The sequence below is a fragment of the Triticum urartu genome, chromosome 1A (genome assembly GCF_056163025.1).
Source record: "Triticum urartu cultivar PI428250 chromosome 1A, HENAU_Tu73, whole genome shotgun sequence".
NCBI classification, from domain to species: Eukaryota; Viridiplantae; Streptophyta; class Magnoliopsida; order Poales; family Poaceae; genus Triticum; species Triticum urartu.
Genome location: NC_141873.1, coordinates 247,951,537 through 247,976,704, shown reverse-complemented (window position 1 = coordinate 247,976,704; position 25,168 = coordinate 247,951,537). Strand labels below are relative to the sequence as shown.

Genomic DNA, 25,168 nt, shown 5'->3' with positions numbered 1-25,168 from the left:
AGCCGCGCGGCGCTCGGGCGACGTCGAAAGCGTATTCCGGCTGGGGCGTCTTCAGTGCAGGGAGGCGAAGAACGCAAGTGCGTCTCCACTTAAACGTCGTGGCCCGCTCGCTGAGTCGCTAACCCACGGGGCCCACCTACAGGGTCGTCTCATTCCTCCCGCTCGAATGGAACAGAGGCAGGAGGAGCTCAGCCACTACTCGTGCCAGCAACCCAGGCGGTCCCTGGCGACTCTCTCCGTGCCGGCGCGTTCAGCTCGATGAGGCGCGCTCGTCCATGTGCTTCGCACCCGCGCAGAGCTCGGGAAGTGGAGAAGTTTTGCGTGCGGCGGAGACCGGTGACGGCGAAGAGGGACACAACGCTACGGCCACAGGGAGGAGAGGAGGAAGCGCTGGCAGGACCACAGCGATGTTGGAGATGCTCCGGTGTGTCCTAAAGGGGAGGGGACAGGCCACAGAGCGCGAATTTTAGGTGGAGGCCGACGACAGCGCTCCGGCCATGGTAGCGGATGGAGAGCGTGAGGAGGGGAGTGGGTTGGTCCAGGGGGTGCACGGGAGGGAGAGAGAGCCAAAGGAGTAGAGAGGGGGCCCGGGGTGGCCTTGAGTAGCCGACCTATGGCTTACCGTGGACGCGGCGCATGGGTGGCCGTGCAATGGATCGGACGGCAAGGGGAGAGAGCGAGGGGTTGTCTTCGGTGCTCGTGGGGGTGCAGTAGGGCGCCAAGAAGAGAGAGAGGGAGCGGGGCGAGCTCCGGGTGGAGCCACGAGCTCGCACGCGCATTAGCAGGCTCGGGCGGCTCTGGGCACGCGCGGACAGGCAGGACAGATATGGAAAGGAGGGGGCCAGCATGGTGGCATGTTGCAGACATCGAGGCACCTCGACTGGCGCAAGGGGGGCTCAAGGTGGTCGGGGGACGCGGCGTCAACGGTCGCCTGCTCTGCCTCGTGCTCCAGAGCATGCAAATGGCTGGCGTCCGCGGCTTTTCGCACGCACCCGCGCGTCCACTTGTGTCTGGCATCTGAAGGAAGAATAAACAAGAGGGAGGGAGGCTTTGGATGCTCTGGGACTTGCCAGGAGTGGGGGAGAGATGAGAAAGGGAGGGGAAAGTGGCTGTCTAGAGAAGAAAAATTGGTCTCTGCCCCCCTTAATCATTGCTCCTTGGACAGGAAAGCATGTAGGAGTTAGAGGAGGACCAGATGAGGCTGTGGGAAGAGTTTCAGCTCATGGAGATTAGTGGAAGGGGTTGAAACATGCATTTGGAAATTCTACCAGAAGGTGTTTGATGGTGGTTTGGTCAAGCAAATGGATTCCACTTGACATGAGGATTAACAAGGTGAAATGTAACATATAATTAGGGTGTTCCACCAAATTAGAGCTCATTTGGGCAAAGTGGCCAATGTAACTTTGGTAAACCCTGGAAATTGATATGTCTCCGTCGTATCTATAATTTTTTATTGTTCCATGCCAATATTATTCAACTTTCATATACTTTTGGCAACTTTTTATACTATTTTGGGGACTAACATATTGATCCAGTGCCCAGTGCCAGTTCCTGTTTGTTGCATGTTTTTTGTTTCGCAGAATATCCATATGAAACGGAGTCCAAATGGAATAAAAACTGACGGAGATTTTTTTTGGAATATATATGATTTTTGGGAAGAAGAATCCATGCGATACGATGCTCGAGAGGCCCACGAGGTAGGGGGGTGCGCCCCAGGGTGTCAGGTGCGCCCCTGACCCTCGTGGCCACCCCGTAAGGCGGTTGATGCCCTTCTTTCGCCGCAAGAAAGCTAATTTCCGGATAGAGATCGTGTCAAAATTTCAGCCCAATCGGAGTTACGAATCTCCGGGAATATAAGAAACGGTGAAAGAGAAGAATCTGAGAACGCAGAAACAGAGAGAGACAGAGAGACAGATCCAATCTCGAAGGGGCTCTCGCCCCTCCCATGCCATGGAGGCCATGGACCAGAGGGGAAACCCTTCTCCCATCTAGGGAGGAGGTCAAGGAAGAAGAAGAAGGAGGGGGGATATCTCCCCCTCGCTTCCGGTGGCACCGGAGTGCCACCGGGGGCCATCATCATCACTGCGATCTACACCAACACCTCCGCCATCTTCACCAACATCTCCATCACCTTCCCCCCTCTATCTACAGCGGTCCACTCTCCCGCAACCCGATGTACCCTCTACTTGAACATGGTGCTTTATGCTTCATATTATTATCCAATGATGTGTTGCCATCCTATGATGTCTGAGTAGATTTTTGTTGTCCTATCGGTGGTTGATGAATTGCTATGATTGAAATTTGCTTGTGGTTATGTTGATGTCCTTTGGTGCCCATCATATGATTGCGCGTGTGGATCACACCCTAGGGTTAGTTGTATGTTGATAGGACTATGTATTGGAGGGCAAGAGTGACAGAAGCTTCAACCTAGCATAGAAATTGATGCATACGGGATTGAAGGGGGACCAATATATCTTAATGCTATGGTTAGGTTTTACCTTAATGAACATTAGTAGTTGCGGATGCTTGCTAATAGTTCCAATCATAAGTGCATAGAATTCCAAGTAAGGGATGACATGCTAGCAGTGGTCTCTCCCACATAATACTTGCTATCGGTCTAGTAAAGTAGTCAATTGCTTAGGGGCAATTTCGCAACTCCTACCACCACTTTTCCACACTCGCTATATTTACTTTATTGTTTATTTATCTTAACAGCCCCTACTTTTTATTTATGTAATCTTTATTATCTTGCAAACCTATCCAACAACACCAACAAAGTACATCTAGTTTCATAATTGTTCTAGGTAAAGCGAACGTCAAGCGTGCGTAGAGTTGTATCGGTGGTCGATAGAACTTGAGGGAATATTTGTTCTACCTTTAGCTCCTCGTTGGGTTCGACACTCTTACTTATCGAAAACTGTTGCGATCCCCTATACTTGTGGGTTATCAGAAATCAACAAAAATGGCTTTTCCAAGATTTAGTCTTGCATATCTATTCTACTTGATGCACCACTTGGTGTAGTGTCATCATTTGAGGATTCAAACATGTCCACAAAAATTCAGATGAAAAGGACACACTTGGCAATGTAGAGTTGTTCAATTTTGGTTCTGGACAGGAAGGGTTTTAGAACATTTTGATCATGATATCCTTCTGTCCAACTTGTGCCATTTGGTCTAGATGCATTACGGCACCATTTGAGCATGTGAACCAAGTTTGAGAGCATTTGGACATGTTTGGCAGTGCAAAGTTGTTCAAACTTGGAAAAGGATAGAAATGGTTTTGAGAGGGTTTGGTGGTGCTATGGTGTTCCCCATGATATGAGACTATGTAGGATCCTCAAGTAGGTCATTTATGACATGGTAGAATTTTCTGGGATTTAATGGATAATATTTCCTATGTAAATATTTCAAAATCTTGAAATGTCCAGGAAGGGTTTCTGAGGGATTTGACCAATATTTTGGTCATGACCATGTGTTGAAAATCATATATATGGACACTATATGTCCACTAGGTCTCTATAAATTTTCTCAAATATTTTTGAAATATTAAAATAATTTTAACCTATTAAAGACCATTTCTGTCCTTAAGAAAAAGCCTTTAAATAAAATAGTAAAACAACTTCTAAAATAATATTTTTGTGGTTTCTGGGAGTCCTATATCTAATAGGATTTAAACATAATTTTTGAAAGATTTTTCACACCCTTAATGAAGTACGTGTAGTTCAAGTCTCAATTCAGGGGATTTTGGAAAAGCTATTTTAGAAAATACTTTTTAGCCAAAATATTTTTGTAAGAAAATACTATTATTTCCTATACACATGGCATGATCATTGGGAAAGGTTTTTGACCAAGGAGAAGGAGTGTAAGAGTTGGAGGATTATTTGATTTCTAGAGCACTTGCAACCAACACACAAAAATCAAATCACGCAAAGACCGAAACACTCAAAAGTTTTTGTCAAACCACATTTTATCATGATTTATTAGCTTAAGTGTTGTGGCATAAAAATCAGGGTGTGACAATTCGCTTGTACGTTAAAGGGGGGCTCCTGGCCATCGAGCCTCAGGGGCTCCTACTGGCTCTCGAGCCCTCGCCCCCTGGCCTTGACCACGGCATCGCGACCTGGCATATCAGTGGCGGTCGAGCCTTGCTTGAGGGCCGGGACCCGAGGACGTAGAGCATCTAGATGAGCGAGAATAAGGGGGGGCCGGCGTGAGCCCTACCTAGAACCGACACCTCTAAGGCACGGTCAGGCGTCGCGCAAGGGAATCATCGCGAGCTCACCAAGATAAGTCACCCATACATATTGGCGTGAACCTCACGACCCAGTATTTTGACTCTCGCGGTCTCTCTTGGGCAAAGTCGCTTTCCTTTTCGGCCTTCATGGAGCTGCTTGCATGCTAAAGGGGACCTCCTAAGAATCACGCCTCAAGGGCTCTCACCAGACCTTGGGCTGCTCACCTCCTGGCCTTGACCACGGCATCACGACCTAGCATACCAACGACGGCTGAAGCCTGCTTGGGGACTCGGTCCTGTCGGCGTAGAGCACTAAGCTACCGTGAGAACGAAAAGGAGCGCCGTGCCAAAGCAAGATACGCAGTTGCAATGCCGAACTAGGACGGTAACATTGAAGCAAAAGGATTACAGTTTCTTACACACCCCCACGGGGCTTGATGATGCGGAGCATCCCAAGGTCATCCCCATGGACCTACCATCATCTCATCAAGTGCCTAGTGGACCCATGACTCGATCACGTGCAAGAGCTCTTGAAACCGAGGTGACATCTCTCCTCTCACAATTCCACTTCGATGCACATGAAGCATGGCTACTACCTCATATGGATACTTTGTGCATACTCAGGTACAATGGAGAAGCTAAGGAGCAAGGACAAGAAGAAGAGGAAGATGGACGAGAAGACGGGGAAGAAGGAGGGCTGAAGGAAAAGTCCCAGCCACCGGACGACCGGCCAGGACCGGACGCCCAGCGCCTGAAGCATCAGCCGAGCCCCAGCCAGCGGACGTCCGGTCCAGACCGGACAACCGGTGCCCCGGCACCCGAAGCAAACGAGCGGACGTCCGGTCTGGACCGGATGACCGGCGCACCTACGCCCGAACCAAAATCAGCGGAAGTCTGACAATTCCGGACGTCCGGCACCCCCATCACAGAGCAGAACCAGCAGACGTCCGGAGGACACCGGACGACCGGCCGCTCCTGAGACTCCGGGCGTCCGGTCACCAGCGGACGTCCGGTACCTGGCTGCGTCCAGATTCGGGCCCGAGGCCCATGTACCCCTACTTTCGCCCCCATTTGCACTTAGACTATATATAGACCTCTCCCACCTCCTTTCTAGGGTTAGCAAATGTTTAGCTCAGATTTGTGAGAGAGCTTTGCTCATCCACTTGGTTACCTTCTCCTTGGAGATTCGAGCCTCCACCGGAGAAGATCCCCCAACCGGATTCAAGACCTCCTTTCGGAGAAGATCATCAAGACCCCCTCTTGGGTGGCCCCATCAAGACCTCCTCACGGAGAAGAACCGGTTACCGTGTATCGTCCCTAGTTGTCCGTGGATTTGTGTATAGTTCTATGTACTCGAGGATCTAGCCCATGTGTGACTTATTCGTGTCGGTTTAGTGATTTCCTCTTGTGTTTTCCTTCCGTTCATCCCCGTGTTCTTCGTGTTTTCCCCGGGATCCGCTCCTTTCGTGAAAAATCGGGCGATTAGGGTCTCTACCCTACATCATCTTGGTATCAGAGCCAGGTTTATCACGATTTCGGAGCCCCCCTCTTCGTTTTCTAGCTTGATTTTGTTGTTTTTCGTCCTAATCCGAAAATCCCCACAAAAATAGCCCCAAAAATCAATAATGACCACCTCGACTATGACTTGGTATTCGTGCCACCGTTTTGACACCATACCGGAAGCAAGACCGGTAACCTCATCTTAGTATTGGACATATCACTCTTGCCATTACATTGATAGCCATCATAGCCTTACTTATCAGCGCCATGGACGCTTCAGCAAGATGGCGAGACGAGAAAGAAGAAGAAGGAGCAAACAGCAAGATGATGGAGATGAGCAGGGGGGCTCCGCCCCTCTCCCCATTTATAGCCGGATGGAGGCCAACCGCCAACCTCCATGATCCCTAGCAATGATGATCTTTCTGCATGCAGCAGGCTCTTATCAAGTCGAACGGTTGCCGAGACTATGTGGGGAAGCGGAGACGCCCACGTCCCATCAAGCGCCACACATTGGCCGAGACCGCATGCGGTTGGGGCCCGCGGCGCTTCGGCCTTGCCCTTTGGCTTCGCCTCAAAGCCAAGTTCGAGCGTGCCTTGGGACCTGGAACTACTGTTGGCATTCTGGGAAGCGGGGTACCCAGACTTGCCTACTTGCGGCCCACAGCGTGGCTCCATCGACGGCCTGGTACGGCCCATCTTCAACACCGACAATGCAAGACCCTCGCGAGGGACCAAGCCTCGCGAGGCGGACGACGCCAAGACCTCCAAAAGGAGTGGCCTCCTCAGGCTGGCTCCTGAGGAGCAGAGATTTCTATGCAAGCCCTCACCTCGTGAGGCTTGGATGACGCGAGCCATGACGACCAAGGCCAGGCAGGCGCCAGCTGGCGCAGTACAATAGGTTTCTGCTTTGGTGCTAAAGAGGCAAGCGCAGGCGTAGAGTCCCGAGGAACCAGGCAAAGGTTTCCATTTCCATGCAACAAGATCAAGATCGCCAGGACGGCAAGACAGAGGTCATCGCCGAGCCCACCACAGCGTCACGACCAGAAGCTTTGCAGGCGCAGACCACCTTTCATCAGGATAAGATGTACTACTTGTCTCCCTTCGAATTTGGACGTTGTGGGATCCCTTCCCGCCTTCGTTTTGGGGGAAGAGGACCGAGGCCACTATAAATAGAGCCTAGCCACCACCATAGAAGGGGGCGGATCATTCTAATCATCATCTCCCTCACCAGCACAAGAACACACACTACTGCAGGATGCTGCTAACACGACACGACGATCAGAGACCCTTCGAGGAAACTGTGTGCGATGCAATAATCGCAAACGGTGGTGTAAAAAACCATTAAAAAGGTGCAAAATGTTTGCTATGGAGGATGCATCAAACATGGTTCATATTTTAGTTGTCCGTGCGATACAGGGCATACGGTTCAGTTCAATTAACAGTTTGCGATGAGGAGGAACAAAAGAAACAGGCAGCCAGATGAAGGTGTGTGCGATATACAGCATACGGTTCACTCGGATGAACTGTTTATGATTAGGCAACACAAAAGAAATGGTCAGCCAGATCAAGGTGTGTGCAATATACAGCATACGGTTCACTCGAATGAACTGTTTTTGATTAGGCAACACAAAAGAAACGGTCAGCCAGATCAAGGTGTGTGCGATATATGGCATGCGTTTCACTCGGATGAACTGTTTGCGTTGAGATAAAGAACAGAAACAGTTCAATATATCAAGATGTGTGTGATACGCGGCAAACAGGTTTGTAATAAGAAATGTGTGCGAAGACCGATAATAACATAGACGATTGCTTCTAATAAGACATATGTGATATGCTCTGTCTACACAACATCTATTGGCCATTGGGGGACGGGAGGTCATCCGGATACACCATAAGGATGCGAAGAGGCATCCTATATCAGCAAGGACTAGTTGTTCCACCAGTAACTCATGTAAGAAAACTCTCAAGTTAAGTGTGCTCAGGCTGGAGCAGCCATCAGATGGGTGACTGGATGGGAAGTTGTGTTGATGTTAAATGTAGCGCCCCGGATGTAACATTCCATAATTGTAACTCCAACTCTTGCCTTTTTCTGGCTATGTATATGTCATATCCTCCGTGGTTGGGGTTTGTCCTCGTTTTTGCAATTTGTTCATGTCATGCATTTCATATCATGTCATCATGTGCATCTCATTTGCATTCGTGTTCGTCTCATGCATCCGGTCATTTTCCCCGTTGTCCGTTTCGGAATCCAACACTCACACATGCACCCGTTGCACCTCTTAGATCTCGTTTCGTGAGCCGGAGAAAAACGTTTTCGGAATGGGCCGAGATTTGTCGAGTAGCCTTGGTACATCACCGGTAGGCCGCCTGTCAAATTTCATTCCATTTGAAGGTCGTTTGATGCCCCAACGGTTAACCGTGTAACCGCCGTAACCTCTCTCTCATTACAGCCCAACACCCCTCCACAACAGTCCACTAGCCCATCTAAACCCCCTCCATGCTATCCGTCATTTGATCATGATCGTGTGGGCGAAAACTACACCTCATTTGGACTCTCCTAGCTCCCTCTACCTATAAATTAGCGTCCCCTCCAAAATTTCGGGCAAAAACCCTAGATCCACCTTCCCCCTCCGTGCTGGACACATCCGCCGCCGGCCGGACGCATCCGCCGCTGCCCGTGCCCAATCGGGGCTCGCCACGTGGCCCTCCACCACCTCCCGCCGCTGCGGCCCGCGGGGCCTGAGCCAGGCCCTACCGGCCCGCGTCGCGCCGCCGCCTGCCACTGCACGCCGCCCTACGTGCTCGTCGTCGCCCCGCTGCTCCGCCGCCCGGCCGCGCCGCCGCCTCCACACCTCGCCGGTGCGCCGCCTCGCTGGATCCGCCCACGGTCGCCCAGGATCCCCCTCCTCCAACCTGCCTCGTCGCCGGATCCGCGACCCCCCGACCTCGCCGGCCACCTCCTCCCTCGCCGGCGTCAAGATCGGCCACCTCGGTTCATGTGCCTAGGTCAAACCCTAGATCCGGAGGTGAAATTTTTCTCCAAGTCGCCGAAATCCTTTTCCATGTGTGCTACTTTGACCTGCCATAAGTTCGTACTCGTAGCTTCGTTTTGCATGCATGTTATACCGAAATGTTCATCTCATGATGCACTACATGCTAGTGTCATTTGCATGCATGTTACTGTCCATATTGATGCCCTAATCTTCGTTGCAAAAGTGCTAAATGATGTTGTCTGCTGGAATCCATCATAACTTGCTAATTTGTCTTTTTCATAGCATTTCGTGTGTTCATCCTATGAGCATCATGTCTACATGTTTTAGGAGCATCTTCATGCCATCTTTACAGTGGTGCAAGCCTTGTATTTTTATGTGCCATGTGGTGACTAGCACAAGCATGCCAAGTAGCCCACTTGATGTTGCTATTTTCAGCTACTTAGTTTTTCTGCTAAGTCTTTTCCTGTCACATTATGTTGCTATGTTGACTTCTTGCCACAAGTAGATCCATGCATATTTTGATGAAGTTCAGTAAGAGTGTTTCGAAGATATGGTTATGCTCTTTCCATTCATGCCTTTGTTGTAATTATGGGGTACTGTATCTTGTCATTACCATGCTCTCCTTTTGCTAAATATTGTTACTGTCGGTCTGTTAATAGGAAGTGCATTATTGCCATGTGTTTTGCTAGTGATCCATGGACCCTATGACTATACTCTTGCCATGTTTAGATTCATAAATGTGTCTTCTTACTGTTGGTTACCTTGTGATGCCATGAAATGCTTTGTGGTGAGTGGCACAAGCTTGAAAAGTTGCTATCATGAATCTGTTCATGCCATGCTTGTTTTTCCTCGTCTCAAACCTGGTCATATCACTTGCCATGTTTGCATTGATGCTACCATCTTTTCTGTGCATCTTTGGCTCAAGTTCAGTAAGGGAGTTTTGTTCATTGCCTTTAGTACTAGCATGCCATGCCCTTGTTTTCCTTGATATGATCCTGTAGCATGTAGTTTACTTGCTCTAAACATTGCTACCTAATGTTGTTTGTGTCAAGATCAGTGATAAACTGCTAAATCTGTAAATTGATTGTCATTTGCATTTTGCCATGCTATTTTAGACTTGTTCTAGTGAGTTCTAGCAGGAGTTCAGTGTTCATGATTTGTAGAGCTTCACTTGTACTTCATTGCCATGTGATTTTGTTTTATGTTGGAATGTTGTGGCATATTTTCATGATGCATCTTAAGTGCTATGATGCTGTTAAGAGCAGTTTTGCTTTGTTCTTGTTTTGCTCGTCATTTGCAAACCGTGCATCCGTTTCCGGTGATCTTTATATTGATTTCGAACAAAATCTCCTAACCTATCTAGTGGCATGCTTTGTTTGCCAAGTTGATTCCATGATCACCTTTTCCCTTCCGTAGTACCCATATGCATTGCACACCATATCTTGCATCACATGCCATGTCTTGCATCATGTTGCTTGTGCATTGCACCGTGATTGATTGTTGTTCTGTTGCTTGTGTTATTGCCTCGGGTAGAGCCAGGAGACGAGTTCGTGAACGAGGATCATGTTGAGTACGTTTACGAGGAGCAAGCTTTCGGCAACCCTGACAACTTTGCAGGCAAGATGACCATTACCCCCGATATCACTTCTATCTTTGCTTGGTAGTTGTTCGTTCTATCGCTATGTCACGCTACCTACCACTTGTTTATCAAGCCTCCCATGTTGCCATGTCAAGCCTCTAACCCACCTTCCTAGCAAACCGTTGTTGCTATGTTACTGCTTTTGCTCAGCCCCTCTTATAGCGTTGCTAGGTGCAGTGCAGGTTGTTCCATGTTGGAACATGATATGTTGGGATATCACAATATCTCTTATTTAATTAATGCATCTATATACTTGGTAAAGGGTGGAAGGCTTGGCCTTTTGCTTGGTGTTTTGTTCCACTCTTGCCGCCTTAGTTTACGTCATACCGATGTTATGTTCCTTGATTTTGCGTCCCTAACACGGTGAGGTTTTATGGGCCCCTCTTGATAGTTCGCTTTGAATGAAACTCCTCCAGCAAGGCCCAACATTGGTTTTACCATTTGCCAAATAACAACTAAAAACTTGCATGGGACTTTCAAGACCCCGTGGACTTAATCAACCCCCGGGCTAGTGCTCCACATGAGTGTTGGTCCAAACTAGAGCACTGTGCGGTGTACCCTGAGAACGAGATACGCGCACCTCCTATCAGGCTAGGTCGGTGCATCGGGAGGTCTTGCTAGACTAGTTTTACCATTGTTGAAATATCTTGTGCACCAGGATTCCAAGTCTGATCGAAGGGTCCCGTGATGGAGGTTTGTCTCTGCGGATCGTGAGCTTGTCATTGGCTAAGTTGGGACACCCCTGCAGGGTTTAAACATTCGAGAGTCGTGCCCGCGGTTATGTGGAATATGGGAATTTGTTAATATCCGGTTGTAGACAACTTGACACTTGACTTAATTAAAATACACCAACCGCGTGTGTAACCGTGATGGTCTCTTTTTGACGAGGTTCGGGAAGAGAACACGGTGAGGTTATGTTTGAACGTAAGTAGTTCAGGATCATTTCTTGATCACTTATAGCTTATGACCATTGCGTAGTTTCTGACCTTACTCTTGTACTCGTATGTTAGCCACCATATTTGCTTAGTGCTTGTTGCAACTCCACCTCATAACCACATCCTACCTATAAGCTTAAATAGTCATGATCTCGCGGGTTTTGAGATTGCCGAGTCCTCGTGACTCACAGATACTACAAAAACAGTTGTAGGTGCCGATGATACCAGCGCAGGTGATGCCACCAAGCTCAAGTGGGAGTTTGACGAAGACCTTGGCCGTTACTATGTTTCCTTTCCGGATGATCAGTAGTGGTGCCCAGTAGGGACGCGATCAGGATTTAGCATTTGGGGTTGTCTTCTTTTCATTTGGTTTCGTCCGTAGTCGGACTTTGTGTGTACTCTGAATGATGTATGAATAATTTCATCATTGTGTGACGTGGCGATTGTAAGCCAACTATTTACTTCCTTGTTCTTGTACATGGGATTGTGTGAAGATGACCCTTCTTGCGACAATACCAAAATGCAGTTATGCCTCTAAGTCATGCCTCGACACGTGGGAGATATAGCCACATCTTGGGCGTTACATTAAATTAACTGATAGGATGGTCGTATTTGTCAAATTAAATGACTGATACGACCCATCCCATGAGTTAATTTAACCTCGAGGTCCTTGTTTTTTATTTTCTTTATTTTTTAACACATGTTAAAGAAGGTCTAACGCATTACTTTTTGACAATGTGTGATACGTGGCATATAGTCGATCCATCCGACCTGTTTGTGATGGAATAAGTCGTGTGTGTTGTGGGCAAACGCTTGCTAGTATTCAGCCGTTTGCGATTGATGAATTCATCACCGACGGGTTCCCTAGTATGGTGCGTGTTCATCTGATCATCATCTACTTCTTGTGCTAGCCCGATGTTCCTTCTATGCTAAGTTTCCATTAATTGATGGCGTTTTATGAACACGACACCATTTCCCGCCATTTCCTCACTTGTTTCCCGCCACCCAGCGATATTGTGCATAAACCTAGGCGGCGCGCGACGCAAAGAGGCGACAAGCGCAGCCTGTAGCACATCCACCATTTCCAAGCATGCCAACCCACCAAAGCACCGCCTCTGCCATCAACCTCGTCGACGAGGAAAACAAGCAGGCGCCATGGCCCGTCGAGGCCGAGGCACTCCCCGGCAACGTGATAGACGACGTCGTGATGCGCGTCATCGCAAGGGTTGAGCAGACCTTTGGCGCATGGCACTTGAGCGCCGTGGATCAAGATAGGCATGTCAGCGCCGACAGGCTGTAGCTCGCCGCACAACATGATCGATGGCGTGCCGCAGAGCAAGCTAGGTGCGTCCGCGCTGATAGGCTGCAGCTCGCCGCACAGCGATACCGTTGGAGCACCGCAGAGCGAGAGGCGCGGCGTGCCGCACAGCAAGAGCAGATGCATCGGCGTGTGCCTGTTGTCGAGACAGTGTCGCATATGGGTTCACGTCCCGTCAGTACCCCCATTCCTCGTCAGGAGTTGGCAGAGGCCCTCAGCACCGTACTTGCACCAGAGGCCCGCCACGCCGTACTTGCATCGGATGCCTGCCACGCCGTTCGCATGAGTCGCACCGTTCGCCTGGTCCAGGGCCCGCTGGATGCCAACACCCGTAGGCTCGACCGCCTCCTTGGCCCAGGTGTCCACCTGGGCGCAGTAGAGGAACATGGCCGTCACATCCTTGAGCTGGTGATCTCCGATGAAATCCAACTTGGAGCTCGAGATCACGCTCCATATGTACCGCGAGCATGTCGACCGCTTGGAGGAACACCTGCACGAGTTCAGCCAGAGCCAAGATCTACCGTAGGCAAGGGCTGCTGATCATGGTCTCATGAATGCGACTTATTTTGTTGAGTCATTTCGACATGGATAGCTATGTATTCACATCAATCATAGTATTGCTCTGTTTATTCCTCTGTTTCAATGTGTGTACTCTGTTTTCCGTTCTTATATGTTATGTTTCAATGTGTGTGTATACGCTTTCCGTTCTGTATATGTGGATGATAACAACTAGATTCAAATTAGTATACAAAAACAGATAGAAAATGGAATTCATAATATATATATATATATATTAATTGTTCATTAGTTCATCATAGAATATACATATATATAATATCATCACATATACGTGATGATACTTAACTACTAGGTACAATGCATAAAATTGAAAACGAACAATACTAAAACTAATAATCCCTCCTGGGGCCAGTATTCCAGCAGCCCCTCGCCAGCAGCTCCCTGGTGCGTGGTGTCTTCCCAGTGCGGAGGCAGTACTCCGCCTCCTCCGCCTCGCAGTGCTTGACGTACCGATATGCCTCTTGCTGGCGGACACGCGCGAACGATCTTGCCATTTCATTGGGCGCCCACCGGAGCTCCTCGTCGGTGGCATGTTGGAGCTTATTGGCCCACCTCCATGCAGCAACGAGGCGCACAACGCCTATGACCTTCCTCGCGAAGTACCCGTCTTCGTACACCTCCTCCAGACGACAACGCGCCCGCCACCAAAGCTTCGCCGCCTCCTTTTTCTAGGCGGCATCACGGGCTTCACAGGTTGCCTGGTACCTGGCTTCCTCCTCCACCATCTCCTTCTTGAATGCTACTTGCATGGCTTTCTCAGCCGGCAGCAGCGACTTCCACAGCCAAAGATTGTACTGGCCCCAAAACCAATCCAAAGTTGGGGGTCCGGCGCAACCTCGTCCGGCGGCGCGTAGGGGTCCTCGTCGCTGCTATTCGAGTGAGCGTCCTCGGGGGGCAGCGACTCCTCGTCGGCGCGTGGGCAGACCAGCGGTGCCATGGCAGAGATTTGAGAGAGAGAGGGCGAGCAAGGGGAGGATGTAGATGAGAATGCAGGCAGGACGACGTGAGCAAGGTAGTATTTATTGGCGACCGGAATCTAGATCGATGGGAACAATACACACGCCGGTCGCCGGAATTTACGAGTACTGTAGTTTGAATTACACATGGTTCCCGCAGCAAAATATGTGTGTGAACATAATAGCTAGCGGTTTCCAATACCAAACCTCGAGCTGCGAGATAGAGTGCCAATCGTGTGGGGGGCGGTTGTCTTGCCAGATCTTTACATATTCTTTTTTGAACACCAGATATTTACATTGTCTGATGATTTTTTAACTTGCACACAAGTACATAAAAATATGATTTTTCAAACCATTATGGTTAGCCGTTGCATGTAGATGTAGTTCAAATTCGAATTATAGTCATTAAACGGCTAGAAAATCACTTAAATGTCTGTAAAAGGTCAAATGACCCCTGAAATTTCCCAAATTTTCACATGACAGTTGTATTAGTACATGTTAAACGTAGAAAAGAAATGGAAGGCCGTAAGAGGAAGCTATCTCATGTTCATCATCAAACATGCATTGTTCCCTCTCAGAACCATGAACCTTCTAGTGAGTTGCTCCGATTTGTGAGGGGTGTGTGTCCAAACTTTCATCAAACAGGCCAATTTTTTTACCACATCATCTTGGTGGCATGACATTACATCAAGCAAGGTTTCATGTTTTTCTGATCATTTTTTTTTGAATTAAAATGCCATGGTACTCCATGCATGTGCCCATGTCGTGAGACCAATATGTTTGAAAATTCCTTCTATTTTACTGCACATGGAATTAATTCGCACACAAGTACACAAATATGATTTTTCAAACCGTTAAGGTTAGTTGTTGCACGTAGATGTAGTTCAAATTTGAATTACGGTCATCAAATGGCTAGAAAATCACTTAAATGTCTTTAAAAGGTCAAATGACCACTAGAATTTTCCAAATTTTCATAGTACAGCTGGAGTAGTGCATGTTAAACGTAGAAACAAATTGAAGGCCGTAAGAGGAAGCTATCTCATGTTCGTCATTAAACATGCATTGGTCCCTCTCGGAACCACGAGCCTTCTAGTGAGTTGCTCCGGTTTGTGAGGGGTGTGTGTCCAAACTTTCGTCACACATGCCAATTTTTTTACCACATCATCTTGGTGGCATGACATCACATCAAGCAAGGTTTCATGTTTTTTGATCATTTTTTAATTTTTTGGAATTAGAATGCCATGGCACTCCATGCATACATATGCATGTGTCCATGTCGTGAGACCAATATGTTTGAAAATTCCTTCTAATTTACTGCACATGGAATTAACTCGCACACAAGTACACAAATATAATTTTTCAAACCGTTATGGTTAGTCGTTGCATGTAGATGTAGTTCAAATTTGACTTACGGTCATTAAATGGCTAGAAAATCACTTAAATATCTTTAAAAGGTAAAATGACCCTTGGAATTTTCCAAATTTTCACATGACAATTGTATTAGTGCACGTTAAACATAGAAAAAAATTGAAGGCCATAAGAGGAAGCTATCTCCCGTTCGTCATCAACCATGCATTGTTCCCTCTCAGAACCACGATCCTTCTAGTGAGTTGCTCCGGTTTGTGAGGGGTGTGTGTCCAAACTTTCATCAAACAGGCCAATTTTTTACCACATCATCTTGGTGGCATGACATTACATCAAGCAAGGTTTCATGTGTTTCTGATCATTTTTTAATTTTTTGGAATTAAAATGCCATGGCACTCCATGCATGTGCCCATGCCGTGAGACCAATATGTTTGAAAATTCCTTCTATTTTACTACACATGGAATTAACTCGCACACAAGTACACAAATATGATTTTTCAAACCATTATGGTTAGTCGTTGCATGTAGATGTTGTTCAAATTTGAATTACGGTCATTAAATGGCTATAAAATCACATAAATGTCTTTAAAAGGTAAAATGACCGCTAGAATTTTCCAAATTTTCACAGTACAGTTGTAGTAGTGCATGTTAAACGTAGAAAAAAATTGAAGGCCAAAAGAGGAAGCTATCTCTTGTTCGTCATCAAACATGCATTGTTCCCTCTCAGAACCACGAGCCTTCTAGTGAGTTGCTCCGGTTTGTGAGGGGTGTGTGTCCAAACTTTCATTGACGTCTCATCTCACACCGGCGATGCATAGGCCGGTGCGGCGGCGGATTTGTTAAAATTATGCATACTTAGCCTTTGTTTTTAATGTTGGTCTTTTGTTAGAGCAATGTTTAGGTCAACTGGCTTTGTTTAATTACTAAAATTGCTCGATTCAGTAAGTGTGGTCAGTCTACTGTACGCTCTTTTGTGTGCCCAAATTAGCAAGCGATGTTAAATTATGCAGTTACGTGCCCGGGGAAATTTCCACCAAAATTTGAATTATCAAACTCATCCCATGCACGTAAAGCGGAAGAATCGTTTGTGATGCACATAATCGTTCAAAGTGAATGGTCCGGCGGCACCGCGCTCAAAGTTTCCCTCCACATTTCCAAAATTTTGGCCTACCGCCAAAATATCTACCCCCCGCCCCCTCCCCCTTCCCCACCCACTTCTCTCCCTGACCACAAGTCACATTTCCCCTGTTTCCTCCTTCCGTTCTTCCTTCCTAAGCTATAGCCGCTTCCTCGCTCTCGCCGTCTCGCATCCTACCGCCGGGGTCGCCATGTCTTCTTCAAAGACCTCTCCAGCGGTTCCTCCTCCGGCGACGACTCCTTCACCACTCGGGTATGCCTATCTTCTCTTTCTTGGGCTATGACTTGGAATGAATGAACTTTACCTGATGATCGCTTCCTAGGACCATCAGTGGCAACAAATGGAGCGGGGTGGCTGAAGATCTATCTGCTCATTGTCACCATCAATCTCCATGCGTGAAGCTAGTTGTGTTTGAATCTGTGGGCAGTGGGAGGAAGTTTCTGGCATGTGAAGAGAAGGTTAGACCATCTTTCGTTGTTACAAATCATTTGTTAGATGTGATTCAGACACTGTCACGGTCCCAACCCATTCATACCACACCTTCAACCAAACGCATCCTAAGACGGTGTCACAGTTTGTACCTAGTATCTTAAATTGTTGCCATCTCATCAGCGATGCCATTAGAAAATTATTTGGCACCGCTTCAGAAGTTTGTGCAGCCAACTTTGGTCCACACATCCAAGCAGCCAAGCAGTAAAATACTAAATCTTTATGGCACGAAGGAACTGGGCATCGGAGCAACTACGTGCTCCGGAGTCCGGGTCCCTGATTTTTTTCCGCTGCATCAGCTCGCCAGTGCAGGGCACCGGTGCGAGATGTAGCAACAGTTATCTTTACACTAGTTTTGGCATACATAGTGGACGGCCTTAGTGCTATTAGTTCCATGTTACTAAATTTGTGCATGTACACACCTGTTAGTATCAATTTGTTGTCATCCAAACACTATCGCTATGATGTTGCGGTTATATTTACCTTCCTCATAAAATTTTCAATTTGTCATTTATTATACATGAGTAAGAACTTGTAGCGTTGTTGTAGTTAATTATAGCTTCTGATGTTCCGGAATTTAGTTGTTGTCTCAGTAGCAATTAATTCATTTGCACATTGATATTTTTGAGAAGATATGTCATAATTAACATGTTTCTTCAGTTTTTCAAAATAAGCATTGGTGATTTTCTATGTTGCTATAAACCCATTTCCCCTACAATTGTTACAGGTCTAGTTTTAAATATTATAGGATGAACGTAAGTGTTCTTACTTGGAGTGGGTTGATCAAGAGTGGCCACGGTCTTTGAAGATGTGCCTAGCGAAGCTCTAGAGCATGTATGAGGAAGAGAACAGACGTAGGCTTAGAGAAAGTGTTGTCAACGCTGAAGAATATTTGAAGATGCGGGATAAAAGAGGAAGGTGGAGAATGAGCTCAGATTTTTTTAATCAGACTTTCCTAAGATGGTGTTGGCGAAGAAGGAGGCACTTTCCCAGTTGGCTAGTGCAAAACAGGTTCTTACTGAACTGAAAGCAGAGGTGGATAAGACGAGCCTGGATGGTCTCGATTAGGGAATTGAATATATTGTTCTAATATTGTTCTTATGAAGTTGAAATAGCTATATGTTGTATTGTGCTGTTTTCATGTAGCTATCGTACTATGATGTTATAATATATTTATGTGCCTAATATGAAATTAGCAAACAACTATTTGATATGAATTGTGAATTTGCGTAATGCTGGAATTATTAATTGTAAACTAATAAACCTGCTAAATGTGTCATGGAACTTTGCAAACGGTTCTAGCAGTAAAAGCGCTTGTGATGGATAGCCCAATGCCACATAGTTTTCTTCATCAAATCGTGTGTGATGTAGTTGATAAAAGCAAAGAGTTAACCAAGGCAGAGCGTGTGTGATATTTACACCTTTCACACACGAGCCTACACATAAAACTATGTGGGATGTACATACGAACGGAAACGTTTTCCCTGTATTGACTGTGTGGGATGTACATAAGAATGGAAACGTATTCCTTGGATTAACTGTGTGTGATATACATACGAACGGAAACGTTTTCCCTGGATTGACTGTGTGGGATGTACATAAGAATGGAAACGTATTCCTTGGATTCACCGTGTGGGATGTACATACCTACGGAAATATTTTTCTGGGATTCACCGTGTGGGATGTACATACCTATAGAAATGATTGGGCTCTAATGCCTCGCCCGATAGCACACGACCCTAGCTTGTGTCCCAGGAGGGCCTATCCCCGACGATTTCTGGTTTGTATGGGAAGGACCCGCTATCGCCCACACTCACTTGGCGACGGTTCCAAATGTCGTCGCAGCAAGGGGTTAAAAACCGTTTGTATAGCACTGACGTGTACCAGTGACACCTCCTGAGGTTGTTTTCCCACTGTACTAGTTCATCCTCATCCCACCTCGAGGCTAATCCACCACAAAGCAGGAGTAGGGTATTACACCACAAGGTGGCCCGAACCTAGGTAAACTATTGTGTCCCATTTCCTTCCAGTTCATCGAGCTAGGTCGTGAGATCGACAAGTAGGCAAATGCTACCTCTTGAGCATGCGTTGCTTTTCCCTTGAAGAGGAAAGGGTGATGCAGCAAAGTAGCGTAAGTATTTCCCTCAGTTTTTGAGAACCAAGGTATCAATCCAGTAGGAGACTACATGCAACTTACCTAGTACATGCACAAACAAACAAGAACCTCGCAACCAACACGATAAAGGGGTTGTCAATCCCTTCATGGTCACTTACGAAAGTGAGATCTGATAGACATAATAAGATAAATATTTTTGCTATTTTTGATGTATAGATTGAAAAGTAAAGATTGCAAAATCAATAGTAAACTAGAATTGTAGATCGGAAACTTGTATGATGTAAAGTAGACCCGAGGGCCATAGGTTTCACTAGTGGCTTCTCTCAAGATAGCATATATTACGGTGGGTGAACAAATTACTGTCGAGCAATTGATAGAAAAGCGCATAGTTATGATGATATCTAGGCTTGATCATGAACATAGGCATCACGTCCGTGTCAAGTAGACTGAAACGATTCTGCATCTACTACTATTACTCCACACATCGACCGCTATCCAGCATGCATCTAGTGTATTAAGTTCAAAAGAACAGAGTAACGCATTAGGCAATATAACATGATGTAGAGGGATAAACTCAACTAATATGATATAAACCCCATCTTTTTATCCTCGATGGCAACAATACAATACATGCCTTGCTGCCCCTACTGTCACTGGGAAAGGACACCGCAAGATTGAAACCAAATCTAAGCACTTCTCCCATTGAAAGAAAGATCAATCTAGTAGGCCAAACCAAACAGATAATTCAAAGAGACTTGCAAAGATATCAAATCATGCATATAAGAATTCAGAGAAGAATCAAATATTGTTCATAGATAATCTTAATCATAAACTCACAATTCATCGGATCTCGGCAAACACACCGCAAAAGGAATTACAACAGATAGATCTCCAAGAACATCGAGGAGAACTTTGTATCAAGATCCAAAGAGAGACAAGAAGCCATCTAGCTAATAACTATGGACCCGAAGGTCTGTGGTAAACTACTCACACATCATCGGAGAGGCTATGGTGTTGATGTAGAAACCCTCCGTGATCGAATCCCCCTCCGGCAGATTGCCGGAAAAGGTCCCCAGATGGGATCTCACGGGTACAGAAGGTTGCGGCGGTGGAAAAGTGGTTTTGTGGCTCCCCCCGATGTTTTCAGGGTATAAGAGTATATGTAGCCGAAAGAAGTAGGTTGGTAGAGCTGCGAGGGGCCCACGAGGGTGGGGGTGCGCCTAGCCCCCCTGGGCGCGCCGCCCTACCTCGTGGCTGCCTCGCTGCTTCCTTGGCATCCACTCCAAGTCTCCTGGATTGCGTTTGTTCCAAAAAAGATCCTCGCGAAGGTTTCATTCCGTTTGGATTCTATTTGATATTCCTTTTCTGCGGAACACTGAAATAGGCAAAAAAACAGCAATTTGCACTGGGCCTTCGGTCAATAGGTTAGTCCCAAAAATAATATAGAAGTGTATAATAAATCCCATAAACATCCAAAACAGATAATATAATAGCATGGAACAATCAAAAATTATAGATACGTTGGAGACATATCAAGCATCCCCAAGCCTAATTCCTGCTCGTCCTCGAGTAGGTAAATGATAAAAACGGAATTTTTGATGTGGAATGCTACCTAACATAATTTTCAATGTATTTACCTTTATTGTGGCATGAATGTTTAGATCCGAAAGATTCTAGACAGAAGTTTATGTTGGGGAATGTAGTCATTTCAAAAAAATTCCTACGCACATACAAGATCATGGTGATGCATAGCAAGGAGAGAGGAGAGTATCGTCTACGTACCCTCGTAGACCGTAAGCGGAAGCATTATGAGAACGCGGTTGATGTAGTTGTGCGTCTTCACGATCCGACCGATCCAAGTACTGAACGTACGGCACCTCCGAGTTCAGCACACGTTCAGCTCGATGACGTCCCACGAACTCCGATCCAGCGGAGCTTCACAAGAGAGTTCTGTCAGCACGACGGCATGATGACGGTGATGATGTTGCTACCGACGCAGGGCTTAGCCTAAGCACTGCTACGATATGATTGAGGTGGATTATGGTGGAGGGGGGCACCGCACACGGCTTGGAACAATCAATTTGTGTGTACTAGGGTGCCCCCTGCCCCCGTATATAAAGGAGCAAGGGGGGCCGGCCATTGCAGGGCGCGCTAGGAGGAGGAGTCCTCCTCCTAGTAGGAGTAGGACTCCCCTTTCCTACTCCTACTAGGAGGGGGAAAGCAAGGAGGAGAGGGAGAAGGAAAGGGGAGCGCCCCCCCCCCTTCCCTAGTCCAATTTGGACCAGAGGGGGAGGGGGCGCGTGGCCTACCCTGGCCAGCCCTCTCTCTCTCTCCACTAAGGCCCATGTGGCCCATTACTTCTCCCGGGGGGGTTCCGATAACCCTCCCGCACTCCGGTTTTCTCCGAAATCACCCGGAACACTTCCGGTGTCCGAATATAGTCGTCCAATATATCAATATTTATGTATCGACCATTTCGAGACTCCTCGTCATGTCCGTGATCACATCCGGGACTCCGAACTTCCTTCGGTACATCAAATCACATAAACTCATAATACCGATCGTCACTGAACGTTAAGCGTGCGAACCCTACGGGTTCAAGAACTATGTAGACATGGCCGAGACACGTCTCCGGTCAATAACCAATAGCGGAACCTGGATGTTCATATTGGCTCCTACATATTCTACAAAGATCTTTATCGGTCAAACTGCATAACAACATACGTTGTTCCCTTTGTCATCGGTATGTTACCTGCCCGAGATTCGACCGTCGGTATCTCAATACCTAGCTCAATCTCATTACCGTCAAGTCTCTTTACTCGTTCCGTAATGCATCATCCCGCAACTAACTCATTAGTTGCATTGCTTGCAAGGCTTATAGTGATGTGCATTATCGAGAGGGCCCAGAGATACCTCTCCGACAATCGGAGTGACAAATCCTAATCTCGATCTATGCCAACTCAACAAGTACCATTGGAGACACCTGTAGAGCACCTTTGTAATCACCTAGTTACATTGTGACATTTGGTAGCACACAAAGTGTTCCTCCGGTAAACGGGAGTTGCATAATCCCATAGTCATGGGAACATGTATAAGTCATGAAGAAAGCAATAGCAGTAAACTAAAACAATCAAGTGCTAAGCTAACGGAATGGGTCAAGTCAATCACATCATTCTCCAAATGATGTGATCCCGTTTATCAAATGACAACTCATGTCTATGGTTAGGAAACATAACCATCTTTGATCAACGAGCTAGTCAAGTAGAGGCATACTAGTGACACTCTATTTGTCTATGTATTCACACATGTATTATGTTTCCGGTTAATAAAATTCTAGCATGAATAATAAACATTTATCATGAAATAAGGAAGTAAATAATAACTTTATTATTGCCTCTAGGGCATATTTCCTGCAATCTCCCACTTGCACTAGAGTCAATAATCTAGATTACACAGTAATGATTCTAACACCCATGGAGCCTTGGTGCTGATCATGTTTTGCTCATGAGAGAAGCTTAGTCAATGGGTCTGCGACATTCAGATCCATATGTATCTTGCAAATCTCTATGTCTCCCACCTGTACTTGATCGTGGATGGAATTGAAGCGTCTCTTGATGTGTTTGGTTCTCTTGTGAAATCTGGATTCCTTTGCCAAGGCAACTGCACCAGTATTGTCACAAAAGATTTTCATTAGACCCGATGCACTAAGTATGACACCTAGATCAGATATGAACTCCTTCATCCAGACTCCTTCAATTGTTGCTTCTGAAGCAGCTATGTACTTCACACGTAGATCCTGCCACGACACTTTGTTTAGAACTGCTCCAACTGACAGTTCCACTGTTCAATATAAACATGTATCCGGTTTGCGATTTAGAATCGTCCGGATCAGTGTCAAAGCTTGGATCGACGTAACCATTTACGACGAGCTCTTTGTCACCTCCATAAACGAGAAACATATCCTTAGTCCTTTTCAGGTATTTCAGGATGTTCTTGACCATTGTCCAGTGATCCACTCCTGGATTACTTTGGTACCTCCCTGCTAAACTAATAGCAAGACACACATCAGGTCTGGTACACAGCATTGCATACATGATAGATCCTATGGCTGAAGCATAGGGAACACTTTTCATTTTCTCTCTATCTTCTGTAGTGGTCGGGCATTGAGTCTTACTCAACTTCACACCTTGTAACACAGGAAAGAACCCTTTCTTAGTGTAACACCCTCGATGCGACTATATCTCCCACGTGTCGAGGCACGAGTTAGAGGCATAATCGCATTGAAGGCATATGTCGCAAGTTAGGCAATCTTCACAACATCCCATGTAATATAAATAATAAAGGGGAGATAACATAGTTGGCTTACACTTGCCACGTCAATCAAGTACAAAAATAGCATTACATCATCCAAACACTCATGGCCCAACTACGGCGCCAAAATAAAAGATAACCCAACATGCGACACGGTCCCGATCACCCCCAACTGGGCACCACTATTGATCATCAGGGAAAGACACGTAGTATCGTTGAGAGTCCTCGTCGAACTCCCACTTGAGCTCGAGCGCGTCACCTGGAGCGGAATCATCAGGCCCTGCATCTGGTTTAATAGTAATCTGTGAGCCACAGAGACTCAGCAATCTCGCACCCTCGCGATCAAGACTATTTAAGCTTATAGGTAAGGCAAGGTAAATATGGTGGAGCTGCAGCAAGCGACTAGCAAAAATGGTGGCTATCCGGTTCGCAAAAGAGAGCGAGAAGAGGAGGCAAAGCGCGAGCGAGAAACTAGAGGGCAACCTGCGCAAGCATTACTCCAACGCCGTGTTCACTTCCCGGACTCCGCCGAGAAGAGACCATCACGGCAACTCACACTGTTGATTCATTTTAGTTAAGTTAAGGTTCAAGTTATCTACAACCGGACATTAACAAATTCCCATCTGCCCATAACCGCGGGCACGGCTTTCAAAAGTTCAAATCCCTGCAGGGGAGTCCCAACTTAGCCCATGACAAGCTCTCATGGTCAACGAAGGAATAGACCTCCTACCGAGACATTCCGATCAGGCTCGGTATCCTGGTTCTTCAAGACACTTCGACAAGTTAAAACAAGACCAGCAACACCACCCAGATGTGCAAGTTCGGGCAAGGCCCCATTTGAAATTCTGTATGGCAGGAAGTGCCGTACCCCTCTCAACTGGTCTGAAACCGGTGAACGTCAGCTTTTGGGTAATGACTTAATCACAGAGGCAGAGGAAATGTGCAAAGTCATTCGAGATAACCTCAAAGCAGCCCAATCCCGCCAGAAGAGCTACTATGATAGTAAGCACCGTGATTTGGCTTTCGAGATCGGAGATCATGTTTACCTCCGCGTCTCTCCTATGAAAGGTACTCGTCGCTTCGGTATCAAAGGGAAGCTTGCCCCCAGATACGTGGGACCTTTCAAGATTGTCAGCAAGAGAGGCGATCTCGCCTATCAACTCGAGCTTCCTTCAAACTTTGCAAATGTTCATGATGTGTTCCATGTCTCTCAGCTTCGAAAGTGCTTCAAGACTCCTGACCGCACCGTCAACTTCGAGGACATTGATCTCCAAGAAGATCTCTCTTATCGTGAGCACCCAGTTGCTATTCTTGAAGAGACTGAACGCAAGACTCGCAACAAGTCAATCAAATTCCTCAAAGTCAAGTGGTTACACCATTCCGACCATGAAGCTACCTGGGAACGCGAGGATCACCTCCGTTCTGAGTACCCGGCGTTCTTTCAGTCCTAGATCTCGGGACGAGATCCTTTCGTAGTGGTGGAGTGTTGTAACACCCCGGATATGACTTTCCCAATATGTATTTCAACTCTTGCCGTTTCCGGCCTTAAGTTATTTTATTTTCTCGGGTTTGGGTTTTTGTCTTCGTGTGTTGTT

General features: G+C 46.7%; 1 pseudogene; it reads right to left on the bottom strand.

Moving 5' to 3' along the window:
- Window positions 1–360: 360 nt before the first annotated feature.
- On the bottom strand, window positions 361–1,017 carry LOC147990724 (uncharacterized; annotated as a pseudogene).
- Between the last annotated feature and the right edge of the window lie 24,151 nt (window positions 1,018–25,168).